The sequence below is a fragment of the Choloepus didactylus genome, chromosome X (assembly GCF_015220235.1).
Source record: "Choloepus didactylus isolate mChoDid1 chromosome X, mChoDid1.pri, whole genome shotgun sequence".
Classification (NCBI taxonomy): domain Eukaryota; kingdom Metazoa; phylum Chordata; class Mammalia; order Pilosa; family Megalonychidae; genus Choloepus; species Choloepus didactylus.
Window position 1 is genome coordinate 7145329 of NC_051334.1, and position 15864 is coordinate 7161192.

General features: G+C 48.2%; 1 protein-coding gene across 5 annotated transcripts in view; it reads left to right on the top strand.

The window, feature by feature from the left end:
- Positions 1 to 1685: 1685 nt before the first annotated feature.
- CLCN4 (chloride voltage-gated channel 4) overlaps positions 1686 to 15864 on the top strand; it is an 88330-nt gene continuing 74151 nt past the window's right edge. For 3 of the 5 annotated variants that reach the window (XM_037822061.1, XM_037822064.1, XM_037822066.1), the window contains exons 1-2: positions 1686 to 2063; positions 3248 to 3480. The gene's annotated coding sequence lies outside the window, so the exon portion shown is untranslated. Of the gene's footprint in view, positions 2064 to 3247; positions 3481 to 3555; positions 3754 to 15864 lie in introns of those variants that run through there. The other 2 variants (XM_037822062.1, XM_037822063.1) reach the window with 2 other exon arrangements.

Genomic DNA, 15864 nt, shown 5'->3' on the forward strand with positions numbered 1-15864 from the left:
ATCCCTCCCCCAATGCCTCCCCATTTTTAACACCTTGCAAGGTTGACATTTGCTTGTTCTCCCTCATAAAAGAACGTATTTGTACATTTTATCACAATTGTTGAATACTCTAGATTTCACCAAGTTACACAGTCCCAGTCTTTATCTTTCCTCCTTTCTTGTGGTGTCTCACATGCTCCCCATCTTCCTCTCTCAACCGTATTCATAGTTACCTTTGTTCAGTGTACTTACATTGTTGTGCTACCATCTCCCAAAATTGTGTTCCAAACCACACACTCCTGTCTTCTACCACCCTGTAGTGCTCCCTTTAGTATTTCCTGTAGGGCAGGTGTCTTGTTCACAAAGTCTCTCATTGTCTGTTTGTCAGAAAATATTTTGAGCTCTCCCTCATATTTGAAGGACAGCTTTGCTGGATACAGGATTCTTGGCTGGTGGTTTTTCTCTTTCAGTATCTTAAATATATCACACCACTTCCTTCTTGCCTCCATGGTTTCTGCTGAGAGATCCGCACATAGTCTTATTAAGCTTCCTTTGTATGTAATGGATTGCTTTCCTCTTGCTGCTTTCAGGATTCTCTCTTTGTCTTTGACATTTGATAATCTGATTATTAAGTGTCTTGGCGTAGGCCTATTCATATCTCTTCTGTTTGGAGTACGCTGTGCTTCTTGGATCTGTAATTTTATGTCTTTCATAAGAGATGGGAAATTTTCATTAATTATTTCCTCTATTATTGCTTCTGCCCCCTTTCCCTTCTCTTCTCCTTCTGGGACACCAATGATACGTACATTATTGTACTTTGTTTCATCCTTGAGTTTCCGGAGATGTTGCTCATATTTTTTCATTCTTTTCTCCATCTGCTCCTTTGCATGTAGGCTTTCAGGTGTTTTGTTCTCCAGTTCCTGAGTGTTTTCTTCTGCCTCTTGAGATCTGCTGTTGTATGTTTCCATTGTGTCTTTCATCTCTTGTGTTGTGCCTTTCATTTCCATAGATTCTACTAGTAGGTTTTTTGAACTTTTGATTTCTGCTGTATACATGTCCAGTGCTTCCTTTACAGCCTCTATCTCTTTTGCAATATCTTCTCTAAACTTTTTGAATTGATTTAGCATTAGTTGTTTAAATTCCTGTATCTCAGTTGAAGTGTACGTTTGTTCCTTTGACTGGGCCATAACTTTGTTTTTCTTAGTGTAGGTTGTAATTTTCTGTTGTCTAGGCATGGTTTCCTTGGTTATCCAAATCCCTCTGTAACTTTTTATCTCTCTCTCTCTCTTTGGCCTTGGGGAAACTGAAGACTGGTTTTAGAGGCTACAAGGCTTGCTTCCTCCTAGGCTTCGCAGCATTCTGGCTGGCTGGCTGGCATTCCTTGGGCTCCTTGGTTTTCCCATCACATGGTGATGGCATCTGTTCACTTTTAAATGTTCTTCTTATTTTTAGCTTTGCCAAATTGACGATGTGATAGGCAGGGCTCGCGGGGGGGACGGGGTTAGAAGAGGGAGCTCACCCTGGTGAAAGCGGATGGCTCGGCTTAGGTCTTTTCCGAATTGCCTGTTTGCTGCGCCGCCTTTCACAATTGAGCAATCACCTGGAAAGGAGAAGATGAAACCGACCAATTGCAAAAAAAAAAAAAAAAAAAAAAGTCCGCCCTAGTTGAGGAAGACGTCTGCATATTAGTCACTGCAGCAGCCCGGCCCGCCCCCGACCGGGCTGCGAGTTCTGTCCTGCGGTCCCCTGCTGGCCGCCGGCGGGCACCTGCTGTCGCCCCCGCCGCCACTGCCGCGGGCGCCCCTGGCCCAGCAGCGGAGCAGGCGCCGGGCCCCCGCGGGCGGGGCGTCGCGCGACCTGCGGCGGGGACGCCAGCTTCCCTCCCTGCGGGGCTCGGGAGCCCAGAGGTGACCGCGGCGGCCGGACGGCGGCGGAGTGGCCGGGCCCAGCACGTGACCGCCCAGCGCCGGGAGCTGGAAGCCACTTGGCCTCTGGGTTTGCGTCTCCACCAGACCCTCCGCCCAAAGCCGCAAGGCGCCTCGGGAGCGTTTTAGCGTTTTATCTCGGGACTCGGGAGGCGAAAAGTAAGTGACTGATCGCCCAGAACAAACCTGAGAGGCGTGACCTAGAAAACCCCGCCGCCGCTGCGTTGGGCTTTAAAATCCGGCGCTGCAAATAAGAGATCGCCGTCCGACGCGAGGCTCAGGGTTATCCCCAAATTAGAGATTGACCTTCTCAACAGGCATTTGGTTAATCTGGAGGGAATGGTGTAAAAGGGCCAGAGTTAAATACAGAAGGGCATGAAAGCTGCTGGAATAAATAGGAAGTAAACTTGACCTCTGCCTGCTTGCAAAACAATCCATTTCACATCCCTTTCTGGGGTGTGAGCGAAGGGAATGTTAACATTGTGATTTAAGCTGAAAGGGAACTGATCTATATGAACCTGGAATGCAATACAAACGGTTTCTGCTTTTGCCCTTTAACATGTCAAAAACATTTATGTGGTTTGGCAAAAGAAAATGTTCTATGTTCACTGCTGAAGTTTGAAATAAGTGATTTCAAATTTCAGAGATGATCACAGTTGGAATTTTCTAAGGCTTTCCAGGCAAGGCTGTTTCAATTGCGAATGAGAAATGTTGACATTGTATGTATTTTCTGTATTTGTAAGATGCCCCACTTCTTCAGAACGCAGTAAAAATGAGAAGGCGTGAAATAATCACTTACTGTACATTAACTTTTAGGTGTTGGATTAAATTCCTTGCCAGAAGATTTAAAAAAATAAACAGACACCAAGACAACCACTCTCATGCAATAGTGCTTTCTTTTAAATTATTGAGTTTTCCAAGTAAGTAGTCTAAAAACATGGCGCCACCATATTTATCTTTTGGCAAATTCAGATTAATGGTAAAATTTACTTATTGAAAATGATGAAAAGCAATAATCAGTGCGATTAGTATAATGTTCCATCATGAATATGCTTCAAATGAAAATATTCCATATACTATTCGACATGCGATTTGAAACACTGAACATTTACGCCAAGTTTGACCATGCACTCTCCATTTGAAGTGTCATTTTGACTTGCACCAAAATACATTTGTTTCTACATTGCATTTGATAAAATACTGCTTTAAAAATAAAACACTAACTGATGGTTCTCTTAATTACTAATCCCCTTATCGCTGGTTCTTGGGAAATCCTATTACATGCTTGGGAACCTGGGGGAATTTAGACTTCTTCTGTGTGCTATTTCCCTTACTCCCTATAGGAAGGCAAGGCGAGCTGCACCCATCGGGGCCATCGCCCCGCCGGGAGGCGGGAGCAACTCCAGGTGCCCTTGGGGGTCCTTCCCTTCCCTCCCCCGCCTGGCCCGAGGGCGTCACGCGGCGGCGTCGGGCCCGCCTCCCGGTGACGTCAGTGCGCTCGCCCCGTCGCGCCGAAGAAAGGATGCTCGGGGATGCCGGCCAGGTGGGCGGTCGGCTGCGCCATGCGGCTCTGCAGGTAAGCGGCGCGCGGCGCCATCGCAGGTGCGCCTCGGCCCGCGGGCCTGCAGCCGGGCCGCGCCGCGGGGACCCGAAGGGGGCGCCCCGGATGCCCCCCGCCGCCTCCTGCCGCCCGCGGGCACCGGGCGGGAGGGCGCCGGCCGCAGGCCCCCCGCGCCGCTCGGGTCTGGCCGTGCCCGTCCCGAGGAAGTGGGCAGGGGCGAGGCAGGAAGACGGAGCCCCTGGCTCGGGAGGAACTATCTGGAAAGGATGACAAGCCACGCAGTATCAGGCGAGACAGGGGCTTTTGATAGATAACCGGCAACTGTTTTCCAAATGTCATTGTGCTGCTTGAATAATGACACATTTACGAATTCTCCTAACAGGGGTTTGTCAACGGTCGTTAGCCAAATTTCAAAGCAAAAAGCGTGCTGGGGAGTGGAAACTTCTTGGTTAGCCATTTAAGAGCTAGAAGTGCAATCTAAACCGTTTTGCCTTATTTTGCAAGGTTCCAGCATTTAAAGGAGATATGTCGGAAATGAAGATTTTTTTTTTCTTTCAGGTGTTTTAAGTAGATTAAAAAATAAGAGTATCCAAATGCAGCCTCGAAAGATAACATTCAAGTGAAAGAGAGTGAATCAGCTACATCTCTAAGAACAAAATGATTTTAGAGGGGGTGGGGTGGAGACAAAGAGCAAAACACACAAGAATTTCCAGTTTTCTTTTAAATCCCCTTGCCGAATTATTAGCTCGCTGAAAGAAGGGGCTTGGTGACTCAGCGGCAGATGGAGGGGGTCAGGTGACTTTTCGGTCCTAGCATGGCGGGGTGGGATTTTAATGGACGCCTTAGAGAGTTCCGGCCTATGTTTACATTCTTTCCTCTGGTTCAAAAGGAAACCGCCGCCAGGAGATGTGTGGGCATCCTTAGAAGGAGAATGTGGCATTATTTTGTGACAAACGTGACTGCTTTGGAAGCTGCCGTGCCACACCATTAAATAATTTGACCCACCAGCAACCTTTGGGGTACCTGTAAAGCAATGCCATTTTCATTGATCATTGAAGAAGGCATTTCTTTTGAAGAGTTCGATACACCCTGACGTGTTGCTGTGGTAACTCAGTAATTTATTTATTGCGTTTTTGCAGAGACGACATAATAGAGGGCCCTGGATTTCACTTCTGATTTTACAATTTTGTAACCTTGGGCAAATCCCTTTGAATCTCTGGGCCTCCATTTTCTCATCCTCAAAGTGACAGAGTGATTTAGATCAGGGGTTCTCGGGCCGGCAGGGTTGACAACTGGGGCTTGACAGTTCCCTGCTGTGGGGCCTGACCCGGGCCTTGCAGGACGTTCGGTAGCATCCCTGGGCTACAGCCACTGGGTGTCCTCCCCCGGTTGTGTCGGATCCAAAATGTCTGCAGGCCTTGCTAAATGTCTCCTGGGGAGCAGAATCGCCCCCAGTTGAGAAGCAGTGATTTAGAGGTTCTCTAAATATTCTTTGGACTCCAACGTTCGAGAATTCATTTTCCTATGATCTGTTTGATGCTGAGCCCTTGGTCAGAAATCCAGTTCCCTTTCATAGCATCACATGTATTGGATCGTACAACGTGAAGGCTTTTGGAGGCTGTGGTTTCCAGAAATAGCTTTTGTCACACGGGGAGGCCTGTTTGTATGACAGTTGTAGCTGGGCAGCTAGCTTGGCAGGAAGGAACGTGTTAGGGAAAGAGACAAAAAGCAGCAGATCCGAGGCGTGAGGGAACCTGCTGGGGCTTCGGTGCCCAGTGGGGCTGGAGGATGTCACTGGCCCTGTTGTGGATTGGCTTTGTAACTGGGATCCGCCTGAGTGGGTGAGTGGCCCCGTCCTGACGCGTGAAGATGGGAATACTGCCCACCGCTCGGAGGTCCCTTGAGGATTAAATGAGCCAGCGCTCGGTAATGGGCGCTGACTGTGGTGAGGGTAAGATGGTGGTGATGTCTGAAGGAGCTAAGAAGAGGCCAACACTAGCTGCCCATACAGCCCCAAACCCGGGCGCTCACTCGAGGCAGAGCTGCTCACCCAGGCCACCCAGGGCTTGCAACCTAAAGGCCTGGACTTGACCTTCCTAGGACGATTTTGGCAGTAACACTTCACCTCTTGCAGTGGTTGCCAAATCTGTAAAATGGAGCCTGCTGGCCTTGCTGGTCCTGTTTCCTTGGCTTTTGGGGAACATCAGATGAATGTGAGAGGGTTGGCAAGCTGGAAGACTCTGGAAACATGAGGCAGGGAAAGCAGTGGTCTTGCAAGGAGGAGTGAGCGAGGGGAGTGAGAATGGCCAGAAAATGTTTCCTTGTCCCCCTGGGGCTGCAACTGCCATGTCCTCCTCCATCCATCCCCTTTGCCCCCTGCTCTCCCTCTCCGGCCCTCCCAGGGCCCTGACTTTATGCCTGGGTCTCCTGAGGGAGGTTTGGGGAGCTCTCCTGGGGGAGCATTGGCTTCAGGGAGAAAGAGGAGATGTATAGCAGCTCAGAGCCAAGCCAGCCAGCTTCACCCACTCCCAAGGGCCGTTTTCATGGCTGCATCCTGACCCAAGCAAACATCCGTACAAGGCATTTTGGAGACCACTGGGGACATTTTCATGTGACTGGCCATTAGATGCTTCAAGGAACTGGTTGTGAACTATATTGGATGGAATAGCTTTATGGTGTGGTAGGCAGCCCGGAAGGTGACTCCCGGGGCTCCCCACCCGCTGGCACTCACAGCCTTGCCTAATCCTCTCCCCTTGAGTGTGCTCTGGATCCCTTCAAATCAATACAACACGGCGGAGGAGAGGGGCTGCCAATGCCGAGAATAGATTATGAAAAAGACTATGGCTCTGCCTAAGACTATGGCTCTGCCTTGCCTCAGTTGTATTTTCTGTCTCTTGGATCATGCGTGCTGGGTGAGAAAGCTACCGGGTCACGAGCAGCCCTCTTTAGCGTCTGCCTGGTGCGGCGAGGCACTGGGGCAGAAACCTGGATCAACCACGTGGGGGGGCTTGGGAGCAGAGCCTTTGGCCCCAGTTGAGGGCAGTTTATGAGAGAACTGGAGCCCCAGGCCTCCAGCTCAGCCACTCCTGGGGTCCTGACACAGGAACAGTGAGAGAATACATGTTTGTTATGCCAACTGCTATGTTTTGGGTTAATTTGTTACGCAGCAATAGATAACCAATACATGTGTTTGTGTCGAAGAATCTTATGTTTTGGAGATGCGTGCTGAAGTATTTAGAGATGACACGTCATGATATCAATCATTTACTTTTGAATGGTTCATTAAATGGGGAGAGAGAGAGAGGTGAGGCAAATATGGCACAGTAAAAGCAGTTGTTGAATCTGATGGGTGATATTCATCGGCCTCTTCTTGATACGGTTCTGTGTATTTGAAAATGTTCATAATAGTTTTTTTTTTTTTTTTTTTTTAGAAAATGTAGAAAAGAGATATGGATTCCTGGACCCTGCCCCCAGGGGCTTGGATTTAGTGGCTCTGGGGGTGAGGCCCCAGGGGGTGCACTTTTAGCCCTCTCTCCAGGTGCCCGGCTCGCAGGGCCTGGGCCCCTCCTTGCTCACCCCCTCTCCCTCCTGGCAGATAGAGGGAGTCCAGCGGACATGGCTCATCTGGCTCCCTACTCCCACCAGGGGGGGCTGAGTGTGGGGCAGCCCCGCCCCCCAAGCAAACACCACTCTGGCGTGTTGGCTGCAGAGGGGGTCTTTGTTTAATTACCTTCTCAGTGGGTGGCTGGAGATGCCTTCTTCTTGAGGGCAGTGATAAGATTCCTTTATGGGTCAACATATCGGTACTTGCTTCTCATTGAAATAGTAATACACAAACACACTGAAAATTTTGGGCCATATCAAGGGTATACCAAGAAAATGAAGTCTCCGTGCCATTTGCAACCCTTTAATACCCCTCCCCAAAGGGATGTTCTTTCAGAAAAGGTCTGTGTGTTCCACCTACCTGTGTAATTGTATATATTACTTTCCTCTTTTTTCCTTTCTAGAGATAACTTATATAGAGCAAAATGCATGGATCTAATGTCAGTTGGTTTTGACAGATTGAAACAGAAGGCATTTTCTGTGCCCCTGGGGAGTCCTGTCTTGCCCCCTTTAGCAAACCCTGTGCCACCAGGTTACTTTGGCCCGCTCTCGAACTTGGTACAGTTGGAATCCGATAGTCCATATACTTTTTTTTTTTTTTTTTTTTTCTTCTTTGTCTTGCCGGATTGCCCTGGCTAGCACTTCCAGCACGATGTTGAATAACAGTGGTGACAGCGGGCATCCTTGTCTTGTTCCTGATCTTAGAGGGAAGGCTTTCAGTCTCTCACCATTGAGTACTATGCTGGCTGTGGGTTTTTCATATATGCTCTTTATCATATTGAGGAAGTTTCCTTCAATTCCTACCTTTTGAAGTGTTTTTATCAAAAAGGGATGTTGGATTTTGTCAAATGCTTTTTCAGCATCTATTGAGATGATCATTTGATTTTTCCCTTTTGAATTTTTAATGTGTTGTAATACATTGATTGATTTTCTTATGTTGAACCATCCTTGCATGCCTGGAATGAACCCCACTTGGTCATAGTGTATGATTTTTTTAATGTGTCTTTGGGTTCGATTTGCAAGTATTTTGTTGAGGATTTTTGCATCTATATTCATTAGGGAGATTGGCCGGTAGTTTTCCTTTTTTGTAGCATCTTTGCCTGGTTTTGGTATTAGATTGATGTTAGCTTCATAAAATGAGTTAGGTAGTGTTCCATTTTCTTCAATGTTTTGAAAGAGTTTGAGTAAGATTGGTGTCAGTTCTTTCTGGAAAGTTTGGTAGAATTCCCCTGTGAAGCCATCTGGCCCTGGGCATTTATTTGTGGGAAGATTTTTGATGACTGATTGGATCTCTTTGCTTGTGATGGGTTGGTTGAGGTCTTCTATTTCTTCTCTGGTCAGTCTAGGTTGTTCATATGTTTCCAGGAAATTGTCCATTTCCTCTACATTATCCAGTTTGTTGCCATACAGTTGTTCATAGTATCCTCTTATAATTTTTTTAATTTCTTCAGGATCTGCAGTTATGTCACCTTTTTCATTCATTATTTTGTTTATATGGGTCTTCTCTCTTTTTGATTTTGTCAGTCTAGCTAGGGGCTTGTCAATCTTGTTGATCTTCTCAAAGAACCAACTTTTGGTGATATTTATCCTCTCTATTGTTTTTTTGTTCTCTATGTCATTTATTTCTGCTTTAATCCTTGTTATTTCTTCTCTTCTACTTGGTGTAGGATTGGTTTGCTGTTCATTTTCTAGCTTCTTCAGTTGATCCATTAGTTCTTTGGTTTTGGCTCTTTCTTCCTTTTTAATATATGCGTTTAGTGCTATAAATTTCCCCCTCAGCACTGCTTTTGCTGCATCCCATAGGTTTTGGTATGTTGTGTTCTCATTTTCATTTGTCTCTATATATTTAGCAATTTCTCTTGCTATTTCTTCTTTAACCCACTGATTGTTTAGGAGTGTGTTATTTAACCTCCAGGTATTAGTGAATTTTTGAAGTCTCTGATGGTTATTGACTTCTAATTGTATTCCATTGTGGTCAGAGAATGTGCTTTGAATAATTTCAATCTTTTTAAATTTACTGAGGCTTGTTTTATGTCCCAGCGTATGATCTATTCTGGAGAAAGTTCCGTGAGCACTAGAAAAGTATGTGTATCCTGGTGATTTGGGATGTAATGTTCTGTATATGTCTGTTAAATCTAATTCATTTATCAGATTGTTTAGGTTTTCAATTTCCTTATTGGTCCTCTGTCTGGTTGATCTATCTATAGGAGAGAGTGATGTGTTGAAGTCTCCCACAATTATTGTGGAAACATCAATTGCTTCCTTTAGTTTTGCCAGTGTTTCTCTCATGTATTTTGTGGCACCTTGATTGGGTGCATAGACATTTACGATTGTTATTTCTTCTTGTTGAATTGCCCCTTTTATTAGTATGTAGTGGCCTTCTTTGTCTCTCAAAACATCCCTGCATTTAAAGTCTATTTTATCTGAGATTAATATTGCTACACCTGCTTTCTTTTGGCTGTAGCTTGCATGAAATATTTTTTTCCATCCTTTCACTTTCAATTTCTTTGTGTCCCTGTGTCTAAGATGAGTCTCTTGTATGCAACATATTGATGGTTCATTTTTTTTGATCCATTCTGCAAATCTATATCTTTTAATTGGGGAGTTTAATCCATTTACATTCAACGTTATAACCGTGAAGGCATTTCTTGAATCAGCCATCTTATCCTTCGGTTTATGTTTGTCATATATATTTTTCCCCTCTCTCGATTAATATCCTTTATTGTACCCATACCGAATCTCTTTAGTACTGAACCTTTCTCCAAGTCTCTCTGTCCTTTCTTTGTTTCTCTGTCTGTAGGGCTCCCTTTAGTATCTCCAGTAGGGCAGGTCTCTTGTTAGCAAATTCTCTCAGCATTTGTTTGTCTGTGAAAAATTTAAGCTCTCCCTCAAATTTGAAGGAGAGCTTTGCTGGATAAAGTATTCTTGGTTGGAAATGTTTCTCACTCAGAATTTTAAATATATCGTGCCACTGCCTTCTCGCCTCCATGGTGGCTGCTGAGTAGTCACTACTTAGTCTTATGCTGTTTCCTTTGTATGTGGTGAATTGCTTTTCTCTTGCTGCTTTCAGAACTTGCTCCTTCTCTTCCGTGTTTGACAGTGTGATCAGAATATGTCTCAGAGTGGGTTTATTTGGATTTATTCTATTTGGGGTTCGCTGATCATTTATGATTTGTGTATTTATGTTGTTTAGAAGATTTGGGAAGTTTTCCCCAACAATTTCTTTGAATACTCTTCCTAGACCTTTACCCTTTTCTTCCCCTTCTGGAACACCAATGAGTCTTATATTAGGACGTTTTATATTATCTATCATATCCCTGAGGTCCGTTTCGATTTTTTCAATTTTTTCCCCATTCTTTCTTTTATGCTTTCATTTTCCATTCTGTCATCTTCGAGGTCACTGATTCGTTGTTCAACTTCCTCTAGTCTTGTACTATGAGTGTCCAGAATCTTTTTAATTTGGTCAACAGTTTCTTTAATTTCCATAAGATCATCTATTTTTTTATTTAGTCTTGCAATGTCTTCTTTATGCTCTTCTAGGGTCTTCTTGATATCCTTTGTATTCTGTACTATGGTCTCATTGTTCATCTTTAGTTCTTTGAGTAGCTGCTCTAGGTGCTGTGTCTCCTCTGATCTTTTGATTTGGGTGCTTGGGCTTGGGTTATCCATATCGTCTGGTTTTTTCATATGCTTTATAATTTTCTGTTGTTTTTGGCCTCTTGGCATTTGCTGAACTTGATAGGGTTCTTTTAGGATGTGTAGACCAATTGAAGTCCTTATCTCTAATTTATCAGATCTACAGCTTCGTGGAGTACACTTTCTCTAACTAACCAGCAGGTGGCGTCCACGAGCCACCTGTTCTCCACAAGCCAGTTCTCCCCTGCTTTGCCTTTGTGGTGAGTGGGGGAGTGAGTCTTGTGGGGTCCAATTGGTGTACCAAGCTTGCGTGTGTAGTTGGTGTTGCCCGCCCTGTATATGGGGCGTGTTTCTGGGCAGTCAGGGAGGGGGGGTGGCTCTAACAGTCAAATCTCCCTGGTGATCCTGGAGTTTTAAAGCTCCTGCAATAGTCTAATCCTTCAGTTCAGTCCTGCCACAGTTTGTCTCTGCCACTGACCCACAAGTCCTTGGTATTGGTGTATGGCTCCTGAGACTTGCAAGTGGGTCCCTCTTCCAGGCCGTGCACCCCCTGGTCCTCTGTTGAGGGATGACTGTGTTATGTCACAGGTGAGTCCCGTCCCCCCAGGGCAGTTCTGGGCTGCTGGGCTGTGTAGGGAGGCTCCCAGTCTGCTGAAATGATGGCTGAATGGGGCTTTGTTAATTCACACTGCTCCACCTTCCCAGCTCTGGGACAATCAGCTGAGGTTGCAGGGAAGGCTAATGTCCACGCCCAGTTTTGTGGTGTGTGCCTGTTATTTGAAGCACTTCCGTCACACTGGGTTGTCTGGGGCAGCTCTGGGCTATGTGGCTGGCGATGGGCAGGAGTGTTTCCTGTCCACCAGGATGATGGCTGTGAGCGGACACCCCCCTTTTCTTGGGAAGTTGTGGTGTTTAGTGAAATTTCTCAGCCACTGGATTATTGCCTTTTGTCTCAGAGCTCTCTTAGTTCTGCTCTTGTCTTGACCTGCCCAAATTGCAAGTCTTTGAAGCTTTCTGTATTGGGCTTCTTAGAGTAATTGTTTTAGAAAAAGAAAAAAGGATTAAAAAAAAAAAAGGGCCCTCCTCACAGATCTAATGGGTTATTGAAATGCTAACAGACAAAGCAATTAGGGCCATTAAGGAAAGGTCCACAGGGCAGAGAGATCAGCTTTTCTTCGGGATTTGCATATGAGCCTGAGGGCCTGAGCTCTGCCCTTCCCCTTTCTATGTTCACCAGAACTCCAAAAATCCTCCGCTTTTATTTTGGAGTTTTTCGTGCTGTTTTTTTTCTATGCCTGTCTCCTCTCTGCTGGGCTGGCTGCTCTCAGATTCTCTGGTGTCTGGTCTCAGTCTATCTATGGTTGGAGTTTGGATCAGTAGAATGAGTTTCCGATAAGGGCTGCCACTGCAGTTCTCCCTTCTCCTTCCCGGAGCTGACAGCCCCTCCTCCCACGGGACTGAGCCTGGCAGGGAGGGGTGCGGGTCCCCTGGCCACAGAAACTTACAGATTTCGCTGATCTCAGCAGTTCCACATTTTCATGAGTGTTGTATGAAGTATGCCCAAAGTCAGATTGCTCTGTGGTGTCCAGTCCACGCAGTTCCTGGCTTTCTACCTACTTTCCTGGAGGAGTAACTGGGTTGCCAGTCATTCCAGCTCCGCGGGTACTTGGTGCCGCCGCCGCCGCCGCCGCTGCTCAGCCGAGACCCCGGGGCTCTGCGGCTCATTACCTTCCCCGACACGACATGGCCAAGCGCCGCCGCCCGAAGAAGCGCGAGTCGCCGCCCGAACCGGCCGCCGCCGTCATTCCGCTCCGGCCCGGGGCTGAGGAGGAAGCTAAGGAGGAGGAGCGTCCATATACTTTTATATCTGGCTTTTCACTCAGCATGATTTTGAGGTTAATCCGTGTTGCCGCGGTGGTTCATTGTGTTTTCTAGTAAGTAGCACTTTTGAGTTCGTCTGTCTTTGGGGATACCTAATAATGGTATTATACACATATAAAAACTCCAAAGAGGAAAAGATCCTCTGGGATTACGTAATTGAATATGATTTAGATCTTGGAAGCAACTGGAAAAACAAAGGAACCCCTCCATTTTACCAGTGAGGTAGAGATGGCCAGGGGAGCTGAGTGACTTGGCCCCGGTCACGTGAGCGATAGTGACTGAGCTGGCTGACAGCCCGGGGCTCCCAATGCCCTGCTCTATGCTCTGGGAAGGTGGGAGCCGTGTTTGTCTCATCTATCCCTGGAAACAACAGCACACAGTAGGTGCTGAATGAACAAATAAGTGAGATGTAAGTGGTTCAAGAAAAGATCTTCAATATCAAAGGAATGGCAAAGACATTTCCAAAAGACAGGAGTCTCAGTATTTGGTCATCCATTACTCCTTCATTTACTTCTTCATTCGGCAGCTATTCGTTGGGCTAGAGCGTCTGCATAAGGACCTTTGGGTCTGGGCGCTTCTTTGCTCTGGGGCCACCCCGTGCATTGTATGATGTTGAGCAGCACCCCTGGCTTCTACCCTCTGGATGTGAGGAGCACCCTCCCTACCCTCAGTTGTGACAACCCAAAATGTCTCTAGATACTGTGAGATGTCCCCTGGGGGACAGAGCCGCCGCTGTGGACAACCACTGGTCTGGGTGATAGGACACCGTGGAACCGAATGGGCAAGCTTCCCAGCTCTCTTGCTGCCCTCGGACCCACCGCACTTGTTCCTGTCACCGGGGCTTCAGCTTCGCTGTTTTCTGAGCCTAGAATGCTAAGCCCCACGCCCCACCTGCTGGCCTGCCACGCACACTGCACGCCACCTCCTCCGAGCAGCCTTCCCACGTCACTGTACCCCGAGCACTCCCCACCCTGCCCTTCTTCCCCCCTCACTGTGGACTCTCCTCCATAGCACAGTCTAGCCTGCCGTTAGAGTGTTCAGGAAAGCGCTTGCTTGATGTCAAGAGAAGGGACCACCCCAGCTGCTATTTGCAGTGGATTCAAGTTTGAGACCCGGGCCTTCCCTGTGGGAGGTGACGTCGTCCCCTCCTGAAGTCTCTGACCCACGCCAGGGGTGACCCTATGACAAAAGCGAGGGCAGGAAGAGAAGGCTGCATGCTGGGCATGTCCCTCTGAGGAGGGCAGCCGCTTCCCTGTCCCCAGCAGCTGGTTGGGGTTTGGGGTTTGGGGTTTGGGGTTTGGCCGAAGTGGGCCTGGCACAAGGACGCTTCATTTCTCCACCCCTGGGAAGGTGGCTCCTGGCCCCAGCAGGTGGGGCCTGCTGACTCATTCTCGTGGCCGACACCAGCAGTTGTCACCAGGCCTTCCTCTGGCTGACTGTTTACCTGCCTCCTGGTTCTTAGTTCACCTTCTGTTTTTATTCGGCTAAATGTGAAATTTGTTTTTCCCTCTCCAACTGTGGGTGAGTTAAAAGCATTTTGGCGTTGGTAGATTGGAGGCCCGGCTGCAAAGATTACAGACGAGCTGTCTTCCCTCTTCACTTTATCATGCCCTCCCAGAGTTCCCCTTTTCCCCCAAAACGTAGGAAGTGACTGAAATGTCAGCCCTGACCTTGGTGACGCCGTGGGAGCACAGCTAAGCCCTGCCCGGGCCGTGTCCCCTCTGCAGCCTTGCCCTCCAGCGAAGACCTGGCCAGTCCGGGGACCACAGGGAGAACAGCGAGCGAGGCCGAATTTGATGCCTCCCTTCGTTTAACCTTTACAAAGGTGGTAGTCATGAGCGTCCATTTAAATTCGTTTTAATCCGTGAGGGGGTGTGCCTCACGAAAGCAGGAAGTAGGTTTGCTGTGGAGGAAAGCCTGTCAGAAAATGGTCAGCAGAAGGCCAGTCTGCGGGGCGCAGGAGAGGGAAGGAAATGGAGCGGCCTTTCCCACCAGGCTGGCCTTCAGGGGCCTGAGAGCCTTCGCCCACCTGGGCGGTGCCTCTGTGCACAGTTTAGGAGAAAGGCAGCCAGTGGGGCCCTCCCGGGGCCTGACTGGGCCGGAATCCTCACCCTGCCCCCCTTGCCCCCGTCTGAGTGACTTAACCTCTCCCTCTGCCTCAGTTTGCTCATCTGTAACATGGGCCTGAGGGTGACAGTGTCAGGAGCCCTAAATGCCGGAATACGTGAAAAGTGCTTGGAATGGCACCTGGCCCACCCTGAGCCCTGGACAAAGTTGTTGTTAATGTCGTCGTTATTATTATCTGTGATTATGGGAAGAGAATCTCTGGGGAAATTCTGCATCTTCAGCTCTTGGCCCCAGGGGCAGAGACCTCAGCGTCCCCCTCCGGGGTGGGGGCAGGGAAACACTGAGTCCATTGTCACCCAAGGCCACACGCAGCTGGCCCCATCCCCTTTCCAACTCATAGGCTGGGTTCCAAAATGGGACGAATAGCTGTGTGGCCCTGGGGCTGTAGGAACATGCCATGGGGAGCCAGTCATGGTCCCACCCCAGCCCCCCACTTCTCTGGAAGCCGGACTGTAGTTGAAGGAGTGCCAGGGAGTGTTGGGGGCTGGGAGGTGGGCCAAGAAGGAAGGAGCTGGAGGAAAAAGGAAGTGCCCCTCCTCCCTTTCTGGGTCACGAATTGGCTCCAGGCAAAATGTTGAAACAGGTCATGTTTAATTCCCATGTTTCTTCGTGCACATTCTTTTGCTGTGAGCTCCTCTCTCCTTGACACTCACGTTTGGACTGGTGGCCCTTGGCCTCTCACCAGGGGACCCCTCACCCCGTCAGTGCCTCCCTGGCTTTCTGCCTTGGAGGCGCCCAGCTCAGTGTCTGGAGGATCAGCAGGAAGGGGTGAGTGGACCATGGCCCCTTCACCATCCAGAGGTCCCTGCATTTTAAAAAGTGCAACTCCATGGTCTCCGATGGCTTTGAAATGGACAGGGTTTCAGACAAGGTGGAAACGGGAAGTGAAGTGCTTCAACTGGTGTGGGAGCTGGCCTCCAAGATGGCCCCCAGAGTTTCCGCCTCCTGGTATTTGTGCCCATGGGTAGTCCCTCCCACAGCAAATCGCCGATAGGCTGTGGCAGAAGTGACGGCAGGTGACCGCCAAGACTTTACTGCTTCTGCCTTATTCCCTTGGATCACTTGCTCTGGAGAAAGTCACCTGGTGTGTCATGAGGACACCCAAGCAGCCCTGTGGAGACACCAGCATGGAGGGGAACTGGGGCCTCCTGC